The following is a 15,106-nucleotide window of genomic DNA, read 5'->3' on the forward strand; positions in this document are numbered from 1 at the left end:
CGGTTAGGGTGAGAATTGGACCTAGGGTTAGGGTTATGTTGAGGGCTAGGGTTAGAGAGACGGTTAGGGTTAGGATTGGACCTAGGTTTAGCGTTAGGTTGAGTACTAGGGTTAGAGAGACGGTTAGGGTTAGGATTGGACCTAGGGTTAGGGTTAGGTTGAGGGCTAGGTTTAGACAGACGATTAGGGTGAATATTGGACCTAGGGTTAGGGTTATGTTGAGGGCTAGGGTTAGAGAGACGGTTAGGGTTAGGATTGGACCTAGGGTTAGGGTTATTTTGAGGGCTAGGGTTAGAGAGACGGTTAGGGTTAGGATTGGACCTAGAGTTAGGGTTATGTTGAGGGCTAGGGTTAGAGAGACGGTTAGGGTTAGGATGGACCTAGGGTTAGGGTTATGTTGAGGGCTAGGGTTAGAGAGACGGTTATGGCTAGGATTGGACCTAGGGTTAGGGTTATGTTGAGGGCTAGGGTTAGAGAGACAGTTAGGGTTAGGATTGGTCCTAGGGTTAGGGTTAGCTTGAGGGCTAGGGTTAGAGAGACAATTAGGGTTAGGATTGGACCTAGGTTTAGGGTTAGGTTGAGGACTAGGGTTAGAGAGATGGTTAGGGTTAGGATTGGACCTACGGTTAGTGTTAGGTTGAGGGCTATGGTTAGACAGACGGTTAGGGTTAGGATTGGACCTAGGGTTAGGGTTATGTTGAGGGCTACGGTTAGAGAGACGGTTAGGGTTAGGATTGGAACTAGGGTTAGGGTTATGTTGAGGGCTAGGGTTAGAGAGACGGTTAGGGTTAGGATTGGACCTAGGGTTAGGGTTATGTTGAGGGCTAGGGTTAGAGAGACGGTTAGGGTTAGGATTGGACCTAGGGTTAGGGTTATGTTGAGGGCTAGGGTTAGAGAGACGGTTAGGGTGAGGATTGGACTTAGGGTTAGGGTTATAATGAGGGCTAGGAATAGAGAGATGGTTAGGGTTAGGATTGGACCTAGGGTAAGGGTTATGTTGAGGGCTAGGGTTAGAGAGACGGTTAGGGTTAGGATTGGACCTAGGGTTAGGGTTATGTTGAGGGCTAGGGTTAGAGAGACGGTTAGGGTGAGGATAGGACCTAGGGTTAGGGTTATGTTGAGGGCTAGGGTTAGAGAGACGGTTAGGGTGAGAATTGGACCTAGGGTTAGGGTTATGTTGAGGGCTAGGGTTAGAGAGACGGTTAGGGTTAGGATTGGACCTAGGGTTAAGGTTATGTTGAGGGCTAGGGTTAGAGAAACGGTTAGGGCTAGGTTTGGACCTAGGTTTAGGAATAGGTTGAGTGCAAGGGTTAGACAGACGGTTAGGGTGAAGATTGCACCTAGGGTTAGGGTTATGTTGAGGGCTAGGGTTAGAGAGACAGTTAGGGTTAGGATTGGACCTAGGGTTAGGGTTAGCTTGAGGGCTAGGGTTAGAGACACAATTAGGGTTAGGATTGGACCTAGGTTTAGGGTTAGGTTGAGGACTAGGGTTAGAGAGATGGTTAGGGTTAGGATTGGACATAGGGTTAGGGTTAGGTTGAGGGCTATGGTTAGACAGACGGTTAGGGTGAAGATTGGACCTAGGGTTAGGGTTATGTTGAGGGCTAGGGTTAGAGAGACGGTTAGGGTTAGGATTGGACCTAGGGTTAGGGTTATGTTGAGGGCTAGGCTCACAGAGACGGTTAGGGTTAGGATTGGACCTAGGGTTAGGGGTATGTTGAGGGCTAGGGTTAGAGAGACGGTTAGGGTTAGGATTGGAACTAGGGTTAGGGTTATGTTGAGGGCTAGGGTTAGAGAGACGGTTAGGGTTAGGATTGGACCTAGGGTTAGGGTTATGTTGAGGGCTAGGGTTAGAGAGACGGTTAGGGTTAGGATTGGAACTAGGGTTAGGGTTATGTTGAGGGCTAGGGTTAGAGAGAAGGATAGGGTTAGGGTTAGGATTGGACCTAGGGTTAGGGTTATGTTGAGGGCTAGGGTTAGAGAGACTGTTAGGGTTAGGATTGGACCTAGGGTTAGGGTTATGTTGAGGGCTAGGGTTAGAGAGACGGTTAGGGTGAGGATTAGACTTAGGGTTAGTGTTATAATGAGGGCTAGGAATAGAGAGACGGTTAGGGTTAGGATTGGACCTAGGGTAAGGGTTATGTTGAGGGCTAGGGTTAGAGAGACGGTTAGGGTTAGGATTGGACCTAGGGTTAGGGTTATGTTGAGGGCTAGGGTTAGAGAGACGGTTAGGGTGAGAATTGGACCTAGGGTTAGGGTTATGTTGAGGGCTAGGGTTAGAGAGACGGTTAGGGTTAGGATTGGACCTAGGGTTAGGGTTAGGTTGAGGGCTATGGTTAGACAGACGGTTAGGGTGAAGATTGGACCTAGGGTTAGGGTTATGTTGAGGGCTAGGGTTAGAGAGACGGTTAGGGTTAGGATTGGACCTAGGGTTAGGGTTATGTTGAGGACTAGGCTCACAGAGACGGTTAGGGTTAGGATTGGACCTAGGGTTAGGGGTATGTTGAGGGCTAGGGTTAGAGAGACGGTTAGGGTTAGGATTGGAACTAGGGTTAGGGTTATGTTGAGGGCTAGGGTTAGAGAGACGGTTAGGGTTAGGATTGGACCTAGGGTTAGGGTTATGTTGAGGGCTAGGGTTAGAGAGACGGTTAGGGTTAGGATTGGAACTAGGGTTAGGGTTATGTTGAGGGCTAGGGTTAGAGAGACGGTTAGGGTTAGGATTGGACCTAGGGTTAGGGTTATGTTGAGGGCTAGGGTTAGAGAGACGGTTAGGGTTAGGATTGGACCTAGGGTTAGGGTTATGTTGAGGGCTAGGGTTAGAGAGACGGTTAGGGTGAGGATTGGACTTAGGGTTAGGGTTATAATGAGGGCTAGGAATAGAGAGACGGTTAGGGTTAGGATTGGACCTAGGGTAAGGGTTATGTTGAGGGCTAGGGTTAGAGAGACGGTTAGGGTTAGGATTGGACCTAGGGTTAGGGTTATGTTCAGGGCTAGGGTTAGAGAGACGGTTAGGGTGAGGATAGGACCTAGGGTTAGGGTTATGTTGAGGGCTAGGGTTAGAGAGACGGTTAGGGTGAGAATTGGACCTAGGGTTAGGGTTATGTTGAGGGCTAGGGTTAGAGAGACGGTTAGGGTTAGGATTGGACCTAGGTTTAGCGTTAGGTTGAGTACTAGGGTTAGAGAGACGGTTAGGGTTAGGATTGGACCTAGGGTTAGGGTTAGGTTGAGGGCTAGGTTTAGACAGACGATTAGGGTGAATATTGGACCTAGGGTTAGGGTTATGTTGAGGGCTAGGGTTAGAGAGACGGTTAGGGTTAGGATTGGACCTAGGGTTAGGGTTATTTTGAGGGCTAGGGTTAGAGAGACGGTTAGGGTTAGGATTGGACCTAGAGTTAGGGTTATGTTGAGGGCTAGGGTTAGAGAGACGGTTAGGGTTAGGATGGACCTAGGGTTAGGGTTATGTTGAGGGCTAGGGTTAGAGAGACGGTTATGGCTAGGATTGGACCTAGGGTTAGGGTTATGTTGAGGGCTAGGGTTAGAGAGACAGTTAGGGTTAGGATTGGTCCTAGGGTTAGGGTTAGCTTGAGGGCTAGGGTTAGAGAGACAATTAGGGTTAGGATTGGACCTAGGTTTAGGGTTAGGTTGAGGACTAGGGTTAGAGAGATGGTTAGGGTTAGGATTGGACCTACGGTTAGTGTTAGGTTGAGGGCTATGGTTAGACAGACGGTTAGGGTTAGGATTGGACCTAGGGTTAGGGTTATGTTGAGGGCTAGGGTTAGAGAGACGGTTAGGGTTAGGATTGGAACTAGGGTTAGGGTTATGTTGAGGGCTAGGGTTAGAGAGACGGTTAGGGTTAGGATTGGACCTAGGGTTAGGGTTATGTTGAGGGCTAGGGTTAGAGAGACGGTTAGGGTTAGGATTGGACCTAGGGTTAGGGTTATGTTGAGGGCTAGGGTTAGAGAGACGGTTAGGGTGAGGATTGGACTTAGGGTTAGGGTTATAATGAGGGCTAGGAATAGAGAGATGGTTAGGGTTAGGATTGGACCTAGGGTAAGGGTTATGTTGAGGGCTAGGGTTAGAGAGACGGTTAGGGTTAGGATTGGACCTAGGGTTAGGGTTATGTTGAGGGCTAGGGTTAGAGAGACGGTTAGGGTGAGGATAGGACCTAGGGTTAGGGTTATGTTGAGGGCTAGGGTTAGAGAGACGGTTAGGGTGAGAATTGGACCTAGGGTTAGGGTTATGTTGAGGGCTAGGGTTAGAGAGACGGTTAGGGTTAGGATTGGACCTAGGGTTAAGGTTATGTTGAGGGCTAGGGTTAGAGAAACGGTTAGGGCTAGGTTTGGACCTAGGTTTAGGAATAGGTTGAGTGCAAGGGTTAGACAGACGGTTAGGGTGAAGATTGCACCTAGGGTTAGGGTTATGTTGAGGGCTAGGGTTAGAGAGACGGTTAGGGTTAGGATTGGACCTAGGGTTAGGGTTAGGTTGAGTACTAGGGTTAGAGAGATGGTTAGGGTTAGGATAGGACCTAGGGTTAGGGTTAGGTTGAGGGCTAGGGTTAGACAGACGGTTAGGGTGAATATTGGACCTAGGGTTAGGGTTATGTTGAGTGCTAGGGTCACAGAGACGGTTAGGGTTAGGAATGGACCTATGGTTAGGGTTAGGTTGAGGGCTAGGATTAGAGAGACGGTTAGGGTAAGGATTGGACCTTGGGTTAGGGTTAGCTTGAGGGATAGGGTTAGAGAGACAATTAGGGTTAGGATTGGACCTTGGGTTAGGGTTATGTTGAGGGCTAGGGTTAGAGAGACGGTTAGGCTTAGGATTGGACCTAGGGTTAAGGTTATGTTGAGGGCTAGGTTTAGACAGACGGTTAGGGTGAATATTGGACCTAGGGTTAGGGTTATGTTGAGGGCTAGGGTTAGAGAGACGGTTACGGTTAGGATTGGACCTAGGGTTAGGGTTATGTTGAGGGCTAGGGTTAGAAAGACGTTTAGGGCTAGGATTGGACCTAGGGTTAGTGTTATGTTGAGGGCTAGGGTTAGAGAGATGGTTAGGGTTGGGATTGGACCTAGGGTTAGGGTTATGTTGAGGGTTAGGGTTAGAGAGACGGTTAGGGTTAGGATTGGACCTAGGGTTAGTGTTATGTTGAGGGCTAGGGTTAGAGAGACGGTTAGGGTTAGGATTGGACCTAGGGTTAGGGTTAGCTTGAGGGCTAGGGTTAGAGAGAAAATTAGGGTTAGGATTGGACCTAGGGTTAGGCTTATGTTGAGGGCTAGGGTTAGAGAGGCGGTTAGGGATAGGATTGGACCTAGGTTTAGGGTTAGGTTGAGGACTAGGGTTAGAGAGATGGTTAGGGTTAGGATTGGACCTAGGGTTAGGGTTAGGTTGAGGTCTAGGGTTAGACAGACGGTTAGGGTGAAGATTGGACCTAGGGTTAGGGTTATGTTGAGGGCTAGGCTTAGAGAGACGGTTAGGGTTAGGATTGGACCTAGGGTTAGGGTTATGTGAGGGCTAGGGTCACAGAGACGGTTAGGGTTAGGATTGGAGCTAGGGTTAGCGTTATGTTGAGGGCTAGGGTTAGAGAGACGGTTAGGGTTAGGATTGGACCTAGGGTTAGGGTTATGTTGAGGGCTAGGGTTAGAGAGACGGTTAGGGTTAGGATTGGACCTAGGGTTAGGGTTATGTTGAGGGCTAGGTTTAGAGAGACGGTTAGGGTGAGGATTGGACCTAGGGTTAGGGTTATATTGAGGGCTAGGGTTAGAGAGACGGTTAGGGTTAGGATTGGACCTAGGGTTAGGGTTATGTTGAGGGTTAGGGTTAGAGAGACTGTTAGGGTTAGGATTGGACCTAGGGTTAAGGTTATGTTGAGGGCTAAGGTTAGAGAGACGGTTACGGCTAGGATTCGACCTAGGGTTAGGGTTAGGTTGAGGTCTAGGGTTAGACAGACGGTTAGGGTGAAGATTGGACCTAGGGTTAGGGTTATGTTGAGGGCTAAGGTCACAGACACGGTTAGGGTTAGGATTGGACCTAGGGTTAGGGTTATGTTGAGGGCTAGGGTTAGAGAGATGGTTAGGGTTAGGATTGGACCTAGGGTTAGGGTTATGTTCAGGGCTAGGGTTAGAGAGACAATTAGGGTTAGGATTGGACCTAGGATTAGGGTTATGTTGAGGGCTAGGGTTAGAGGGACGGTTAGGGTTAGGATTGGACCTAGGTTTAGGGTTAGGTTGAGTATTGGGTTAGAGAGATGGTTAGGGTTAGGATTGGACCTAGGGTTAGGGTTAGGTTGAGGGCTAGGGTTAGACAGAGGGTTAGGGTGAATATTGGACCTAGGGTTAGAGTTATGTTGAGGGCTAGGGTCACAGAGACGGTTAGGGTTAGGATTGGACCTAGGGTTTTGGTTATGTTGAGGGCTAGGTTTAGAGAGACGGTTAGGGTTAGGATTGGACCTAGGGTTAGGGTTATGTTGAAGGATAGGGTTAGAGAGACGATTAGGGTTAGGATTGGACCTAGGGTTAGGGTTATGTTGAAGGCTAGGGTCACAGAGACGGTTAGGGTTAGGATTGGACCTAGGGTTAGGGTTATATTGAGGGCTAGGGTTAGAGAGATGGTTAGGGTTGGGATTGGATCTAGGGTTAGGGTTAGGTTGAAGGCTAGGTTTAGAGAGACGGTTAGGGTGAAGATTGGACCTAGGGTTCGGGTTATGTTGAGGGCTAGGGTTAGAGAGACGGTTAGGGTTAGGAATTGGACCTACGGTTAGGGTTATGTTGAGGGCTAGGGTCACAGAGACGGTTAGGGTTAGGATTGGACCTAGGGTTAGGGTTATGTTGAGGGCTAGGGTTAGAGAGACGGTTAGGGTTAGGATTGGACCTAGGGTTAGGGTTATGTTGAGGGCTAGGCTTAGAGAGACGGTTAGGGTTAGGATTGGACCTAGGGTTAGGGTCATGTTGAGGGCTAGGTTTAGAGAGACGGTTAGGGCTAGGATTGGACCTAGGTTAGGGCTAGGTTGAGGGCTAGGGTTAGACAGACCGTTAGGGTGAAGATTGGACCTAGGGTTAGGGTTGTGTTGAGGGCTAGGGTTAGAGAGACGGTTAGGGTTAGGATTGGACATAGGGTTAGGGTTATGTTGAGGGCTAATGTTAGAGAGACAATTAGGGTTAGGATTGGACCTAGGGTTAAGGTTATGTTGAGGGCTAGGGTTAGAGAGATGGTTAGGGTTGGGATTGGACCTAGGGTTAGGGTTATGTTGAGGGCTAGGGTTAGAGAGACGGTTAGGGTTAGGATTGGACCTAGGGTTAGGGTTATGTTGAGGGCTAGGCTTAGAGAGACGGTTAGGGTTAGGATTGGACCTAGGGTTAGGGTTATATTGAGGGCTAATGTTAGAGAGACAATTAGGGTTAGGATTGGACCTAGGGTTAAGGTTATGTTGAGGGCTAGGGTTAGAGAGACGGTTAGGGTTAGGATTGGAGCTAGGTTTAGCGTTAGGGTGAGTACTAGGGTTAGAGAGATGGTTAAGGTTAGGATTGGACCTAGGGTTACGGTTATGTTGAGGGCTAGGGTTAGAGAGACGGTTAGGGTGAGGATTGGACCTAGGGTTAGGGTTATATTAAGGGCTAGGGTTAGAGAGACGGTTAGGGTTAGGATTGGACCTAGGGTTAGGGTTATGTTGAGGGCTAGGGTTAGAGAGTCGGTTAGGGTTAGGATTGGACCTAGGGTTAAGGTTATGTTGAGGGCTAGGGTTAGAGTGACGGTTAGGGCTAGGATTGGACCTAGGGTTAGGGTTAGGTTGAGGGCTAGGGTTAGAAAGACGGTTAGGGTGAAGATTGGACCTAGGGTTAGGGTTATGTTGAGGGCTAGGGTTAGAGAGACGGTTAGGGTTCGGATTGGAACTAAGGTTAGGGGTATGTTGAGGATTAGGGTCACAGAGACGGTTGGGGTTAGGATTGGACGTAGGGTTAGGGTTATGTTGATTGCTAGGGTTAGAGAGTCGGTTAGGGTTAGGATTGGACCTAGGGTTAAGATTATGTTGAGGGCTAGGGTTAGAGTGAGGGTTAGGGCTAGGATTGGACCTAGGGTTAGGGTTAGGTTGAGGGCTAGGGTTTGACAGACGGTTAGGGTGAAGATTGGACCTAGGGTTAGGGTTATGTTTAGGGCTAGGGTTAGAGAGACGGTTATGGTTAGGATTGGACCTAAGGTTAGGGTTATGTTGAGAGTTAGGGTCACAGAGACGGTTGGGGTTAGGATTGGACCTAGAGTTAGGGTTATGTTGAGGGCTAGGGTTAGAGAGACGGTTAGGGCGAGGATTGGACCTAGGTTTAGGGTTATATTGAAGGCTAGGGATAGAGAGACGGTTAGGGTTAGGATTGGACCTAGGGTTAGGGTTAGGTTGAGGGCTAGGGTTAGACAGAGGGTTAGGGTGAATATTGGACCTAGGGTTAGAGTTATGTTGAGGGCTAGGGTCACAGAGACGGTTAGGGTTAGGATTGGACCTAGGGTTTTGGTTATGTTGAGGGCTAGGTTTAGAGAGACGGTTAGGGTTAGGATTGGACCTAGGGTTAGGGTTATGTTGAAGGATAGGGTTAGAGAGACGATTAGGGTTAGGATTGGACCTAGGGTTAGGGTTATGTTGAAGGCTAGGGTCACAGAGACGGTTAGGGTTAGGATTGGACCTAGGGTTAGGGTTATATTGAGGGCTAGGGTTAGAGAGATGGTTAGGGTTGGGATTGGATCTAGGGTTAGGGTTAGGTTGAAGGCTAGGTTTAGAGAGACGGTTAGGGTGAAGATTGGACCTAGGGTTCGGGTTATGTTGAGGGCTAGGGTTAGAGAGACGGTTAGGGTTAGGAATTGGACCTACGGTTAGGGTTATGTTGAGGGCTAGGGTCACAGAGACGGTTAGGGTTAGGATTGGACCTAGGGTTAGGGTTATGTTGAGGGCTAGGGTTAGAGAGACGGTTAGGGTTAGGATTGGACCTAGGGTTAGGGTTATGTTGAGGGCTAGGCTTAGAGAGACGGTTAGGGTTAGGATTGGACCTAGGGTTAGGGTCATGTTGAGGGCTAGGTTTAGAGAGACGGTTAGGGCTAGGATTGGACCTAGGTTAGGGCTAGGTTGAGGGCTAGGGTTAGACAGACCGTTAGGGTGAAGATTGGACCTAGGGTTAGGGTTGTGTTGAGAGCTAGGGTTAGAGAGACGGTTAGGGTTAGGATTGGACATAGGGTTAGGGTTATGTTGAGGGCTAATGTTAGAGAGACAATTAGGGTTAGGATTGGACCTAGGGTTAAGGTTATGTTGAGGGCTAGGGTTAGAGAGATGGTTAGGGTTGGGATTGGACCTAGGGTTAGGGTTATGTTGAGGGCTAGGGTTAGAGAGACGGTTAGGGTTAGGATTGGACCTAGGGTTAGGGTTATGTTGAGGGCTAGGCTTAGAGAGACGGTTAGGGTTAGGATTGGACCTAGGGTTAGGGTTATATTGAGGGCTAATGTTAGAGAGACAATTAGGGTTAGGATTGGACCTAGGGTTAAGGTTATGTTGAGGGCTAGGGTTAGAGAGACGGTTAGGGTTAGGATTGGAGCTAGGTTTAGCGTTAGGGTGAGTACTAGGGTTAGAGAGATGGTTAAGGTTAGGATTGGACCTAGGGTTACGGTTATGTTGAGGGCTAGGGTTAGAGAGACGGTTAGGGTGAGGATTGGACCTAGGGTTAGGGTTATATTAAGGGCTAGGGTTAGAGAGACGGTTAGGGATAGGATTGGACCTAGGGTTAGGGTTATGTTGAGGGCTAGGGTTAGAGAGTCGGTTAGGGTTAGGATTGGACCTAGGGTTAAGGTTATGTTGAGGGCTAGGGTTAGAGTGACGGTTAGGGCTAGGATTGGACCTAGGGTTAGGGTTAGGTTGAGGGCTAGGGTTAGAAAGACGGTTAGGGTGAAGATTGGACCTAGGGTTAGGGTTATGTTGAGGGCTAGGGTTAGAGAGACGGTTAGGGTTCGGATTGGAACTAAGGTTAGGGGTATGTTGAGGATTAGGGTCACAGAGACGGTTGGGGTTAGGATTGGACGTAGGGTTAGGGTTATGTTGATTGCTAGGGTTAGAGAGTCGGTTAGGGTTAGGATTGGACCTAGGGTTAAGATTATGTTGAGGGCTAGGGTTAGAGTGAGGGTTAGGGCTAGGATTGGACCTAGGGTTAGGGTTAGGTTGAGGGCTAGGGTTTGACAGACGGTTAGGGTGAAGATTGGACCTAGGGTTAGGGTTATGTTTAGGGCTAGGGTTAGAGAGACGGTTATGGTTAGGATTGGACCTAAGGTTAGGGTTATGTTGAGAGTTAGGGTCACAGAGACGGTTGGGGTTAGGATTGGACCTAGAGTTAGGGTTATGTTGAGGGCTAGGGTTAGAGAGACGGTTAGGGCGAGGATTGGACCTAGGGTTAGGGTTATATTGAAGGCTAGGGATAGAGAGACGGTTAGGGTTAGGATTGGACCTAGGGTTAGGGTTATGTTGAGGGTTAGGGTTAGAGAGACGGTTAGGGTTAGGATTGGGCCTAGGGTTAGGGTTATGTTGAGGGCTAGGGTAACAGAGACGGTTAGGGTTAGGATTGGACTTAGGGTTAGGGTTATGTTGAGGGCTAGTGTTAGAGAGACGGTTAGGGTTAGGATTGGACCTAGGGTTACGGTTATGTTCAGGGCTAGGGTTAGAGTGACTGTTAGGGTTAGGATTGGACCTAGGGTTAGGGTTATGTTGAGGGCTAGGGTTAGAGAGACGGTTAGGGTTAGGATTGGACCTAGGGTTAGGATTATGTTGAGGGCTAGGGTTAGAGAGACGGTTAGGGTTAGGATTGGACCTAGGGTTAGGGTTATGTTGAGGGCTAGAGTTAGAGAGACGGTTAGGGTGAGGATTGGACCTAGGGTTAGGGTTATATTGAGGGCTAGGGTTAGAGAGACGGTTAGGGTTACGATTGGACCTAGGGTTAAGGTTATGTTGAGGGCTAGGGTTAGAGAGACAGTTAGGGCTAGGTTTGGTCCTAGGGTTAGGGTTAGGTTGAGGGCTAGGGTTAGACAGACAGTTAGGGTGAAGGTTGCACCTAGGGTTAGGGTTATGTTGAGGGCTAGGGTTAGAGAGACGGTTAGGGTGAGGATTGGACCTAGGGTAAGTGTTATGTTGAGGGCTAGGGTTAGAGAGACTGTTAGGGTTAGGATTGGACCTAGGGTTAGGGTTATATTGAGGACTAGGGTTAGAGAGACGTTTAGGGTTAGGATTGGACCTAGGGTTAGGGTTACGTTGAAGGCTAGGGTTAGAGAGACGGTTAGGGTTAGGATTGGAGCTAAGGTTAAGGTTATGTTGAGGGCTAGGGTTAAGAGACGGTTAGAGCTAGGATTGGGCCTAGGGTTAGGGTTAGGTTGAGGGCTAGCGTCACAGAGACGGTTAGGGTTAGGATTGGACCTAGGGTTAGGGTTATGTTGAGGGCTAGGGTTAGAGAGACGGTTATGGTTAGGATTGGACCTAGGGTTAGGGTTATGTTGAGGGCTAGGCTTAGAGAGACGGTTAGGGTTAAGATTGGACCTAGGGTTAGGGTTATGTTGAGGGCTAATGTTAGAGAGACAATTAGGGTTAGGATTGGACCTAGGGTTAAGGTTATGTTGAGGGCTAGGGTTAGAGAGATGGTTAGGGATGGGATTGGACCTAGGGTTAGGGTTATGTTGAGGGCTAGGGTTAGAGAGACGGTTAGGGTTAGGATTGGACCTAGGGTTAGGGTTATGTTGAGGGCTAGGCTTAGAGAGACGGTTAGGGTTAGGATTGGACCTAGGGTTAGGGTTATGTTAAGGGCTAATGTTAGAGAGACAATTAGGGTTAGGATTGGACCTAGTTTTAAGGTTATGTTGAGGGCTAGGGTTAGAGAGACGGTTAGGGTTAGGATTGGACCTAGGTTTAGCGTTAGGTTGAGTACTAGGGTTAGAGAGATGGTTAGGGTTAGGATTGGACCTAGGGTTACGGTTATGTTGAGGGCTAGGGTTAGAGATACGGTTAGGGTGAGGATTGGACCTAGGGATAGGGTTATATTGAGGGCTAGGGTTAGAGAGACGGTTATGGTTAGGATTGGACCTAGGGTTAGGGTTATGTTGAGGGCTATGGTTAGAGAGTCTGTTAGGGTTAGCATTGGACCTAGGGTTAAGGTTATGTTGAGGGCTAGGGTTAGAGTGACGGTTAGGGCTAGGATTGGACCTAGGGTTAGGGTTAGGTTGAGGGCTAGGGTTAGACAGACGGTTAGGGTGAAGATTGGACCTAGGGTTAGGGTTATGTTGAGGTCTAGGGTTAGAGAGACGGTTAGGGTTAGGATTGGAACTAAGGTTAGGGGTATGTTGAGGGTTAGGGTCACAGAGACGGTTGGGGTTAGGATTGGACCTAGGGTTAAGGTTATGTTGAGGGCTAGGGTTAGAGAGACGGTTAAGGCGAGGATTGGACCTAGGGTTAGGGTTATATTGAAGGCTAGGGTTAGAGAGACGGTTAGGGTTAGGATTGGACCTAGGGTTAGGGTTATGTTGAGGGCTAGGGTTAGAGAGACGGTTAGGGTTAGGATTGGACCTAGGGTTAGGGTTATGTTGAGGGCTAGGGTTAGAGAGACGGTTAGGGTTAGGATTGGACCTAGGGTTAGGATTATGTTGAGGGCTAGGGTTAGAGAGACGGTTAGGGTTAGGATTGGACGTAGGGTTAGGGTTATGTTGAGGGCTAGGGTTAGAGAGACGGTTAGGGTGAGGATTGGACCTAGGGTTAGGGTTATATTGAGGGCTAGGGTTAGAGAGACGGTTAGGGTTAGGATTGGACCTAGTGTTAGGGTAAGGTTGAGGGCTAGGGTCACAGACACGGTTAGGGTTAGGATTGGACCTAGGGTTAGGGTTATGTTGAGGGCTAGGGTTAGAGAGACGGTTATTGTTAGGATTGGACCTAGGATTAGGGTTATGTTGAGGGCTAGGGTTAGAGAGACGGTTAGGGTTAGGATTGGACCTAGGGTTAGGGTTATGTTGAGGGCTACGGTTAGAGAGACGGTTAGGGTGAGGATTGGACCTAGGGTTAGGGTTATATTGAGGGCTAGGGTTAGAGAGACGGTTAGGGTTAGGATTGGACCTAGTGTTAGGGTTATGTTGAGGGTTAGGGTTAGAGAGACGGTTAGGGTTAGGATTGGACCTAGGGTTAAGGTTATGTTGAGGGCTAAGGTTAGAGAGACGGTTACGGCTAGGATTCGACCTAGGGTTAGGGTTAGGTTGAGGTCTAGGGTTAGACAGACGGTTAGGGTGAAGATTGGACCTAGGGTTAGGGTTATGTTGAGGGCTAGGTTAGAGAGACGGTTAGGGTTAGGATTGGACCTAGGGTTAGGGTTATGTTGAGGGCTAGGTCACAGAGACGGTTAGGGTTAGGATTGGACCTAGGGTTTGGGTTATGTTGAGGGCTAGGGTTAGAGAGACGGTTAGGGTTAGGATTGGCCCTAGGGTTAGGGTTTTGTTGAGGGCTAGGGTTAGAGAGACGGTTAGGGTTAGGATTGGACCTAGGGTTAGGGTTATGTTGAGGGCTAGGGTTAGAGAGATGGTTATGGTTAGGATTGGACCTAGGGTTAGGGTTATGTTCAGGGCTAGGGTTAGAGAGACAATTAGGGTTAGGATTGGACCTAGGATTAGGGTTATGTTGAGGGCTAGGGTTAGAGGGACGGTTAGGGTTAGGATTGGACCTAGGTTTAGGGTTAGGTTGAGTATTGGGTTAGAGAGATGGTTAGGGTTAGGATTGGACCTAAGGTTAGGGTTAGGTTGAGGGCTAGGGTTAGACAGAGGGTTAGGGTGAATATTGGACCTAGGGTTAGAGTTATGTTGAGGGCTAGGGTCACAGAGACGGTTAGGGTTAGGATTGGACCTAGGGTTTTGGTTATGTTGAGGGCTAGGGTTAGAGAGACGGTTAGGGTTAGGATTGGACCTAGGGTTAGGGTTATGTTGAGGGATAGGGTTAGAGAGACGATTAGGGTTAGGATTGGACCTAGGGTTAGGGTTATGTTGAAGGCTAGGGTCACAGAGACGGTTAGGGTTAGGATTGGACCTAGGGTTAGGGTTATATTGAGGGCTAGGGTTAGAGAGATGGTTAGGGTTGGGATTGGATCTAGGGTTAGGGTTAGGTTGAAGGCTAGGTTTAGAGAGACGGTTAGGGTGAAGATTGGACCTAGGGTTCGGGTTATGTTGAGGGCTAGGGTTAGAGAGACGGTTAGGGTTAGGATTGGACCTACGGTTAGGGTTATGTTGAGGGCTAGGGTCACAGAGACGGTTAGGGTTAGGATTGGACCTAGGGTTAGGGTTATGTTGAGGGCTAGGGTTAGAGAGACGGTTAGGGTTAGGATTGGACCTAGGGTTAGGGTTATGTTGAGGGCTAGGCTTAGAGAGACGGTTAGGGTTAGGATTGGACCTAGGGTTAGGGTCATGTTGAGGGCTAGGTTTAGAGAGACGGTTAGGGCTAGGATTGGACCTAGGTTAGGGCTAGGTTGAGGGCTAGGGTTAGACAGACCGTTAGGGTGAAGATTGGACCTAGGGTTAGGGTTGTGTTGAGGGCTAGGGTTAGAGAGACGGTTAGGGTTAGGATTGGACATAGGGTTAGGGTTATGTTGAGGGCTAATGTTAGAGAGACAATTAGGGTTAGGATTGGACCTAGGGTTAAGGTTATGTTGAGGGCTAGGGTTAGAGAGATGGTTAGGGTTGGGATTGGACCTAGGGTTAGGGTTATGTTGAGGGCTAGGGTTAGAGAGACGGTTAGGGTTAGGATTGGACCTAGGGTTAGGGTTATGTTGAGGGCTAGGCTTAGAGAGACGGTTAGGGTTAGGATTGGACCTAGGGTTAGGGTTATGTTGAGGGCTAATGTTAGAGAGACAATTAGGGTTAGGATTGGACCTAGGGTTAAGGTTATGTTGAGGGCTAGGGTTAGAGAGACGGTTAGGGTTAGGATTGGAGCTAGGTTTAGCGTTAGGGTGAGTACTAGGGTTAGAGAGATGGTTAAGGTTAGGATTGGACCTAGGGTTACGGTTATGTTGAGGGCTAGGGTTAGAGAGACGGTTAGGGTGAGGATTGGACCTAGGGTTAGGGTTATATTGAGGGCTAG

The sequence above is a fragment of the Miniopterus schreibersii genome (genome assembly GCF_964146895.1).
Source record: "Miniopterus schreibersii genome assembly, chromosome: 11".
Classification (NCBI taxonomy): Eukaryota; Metazoa; Chordata; class Mammalia; order Chiroptera; family Miniopteridae; genus Miniopterus; species Miniopterus schreibersii.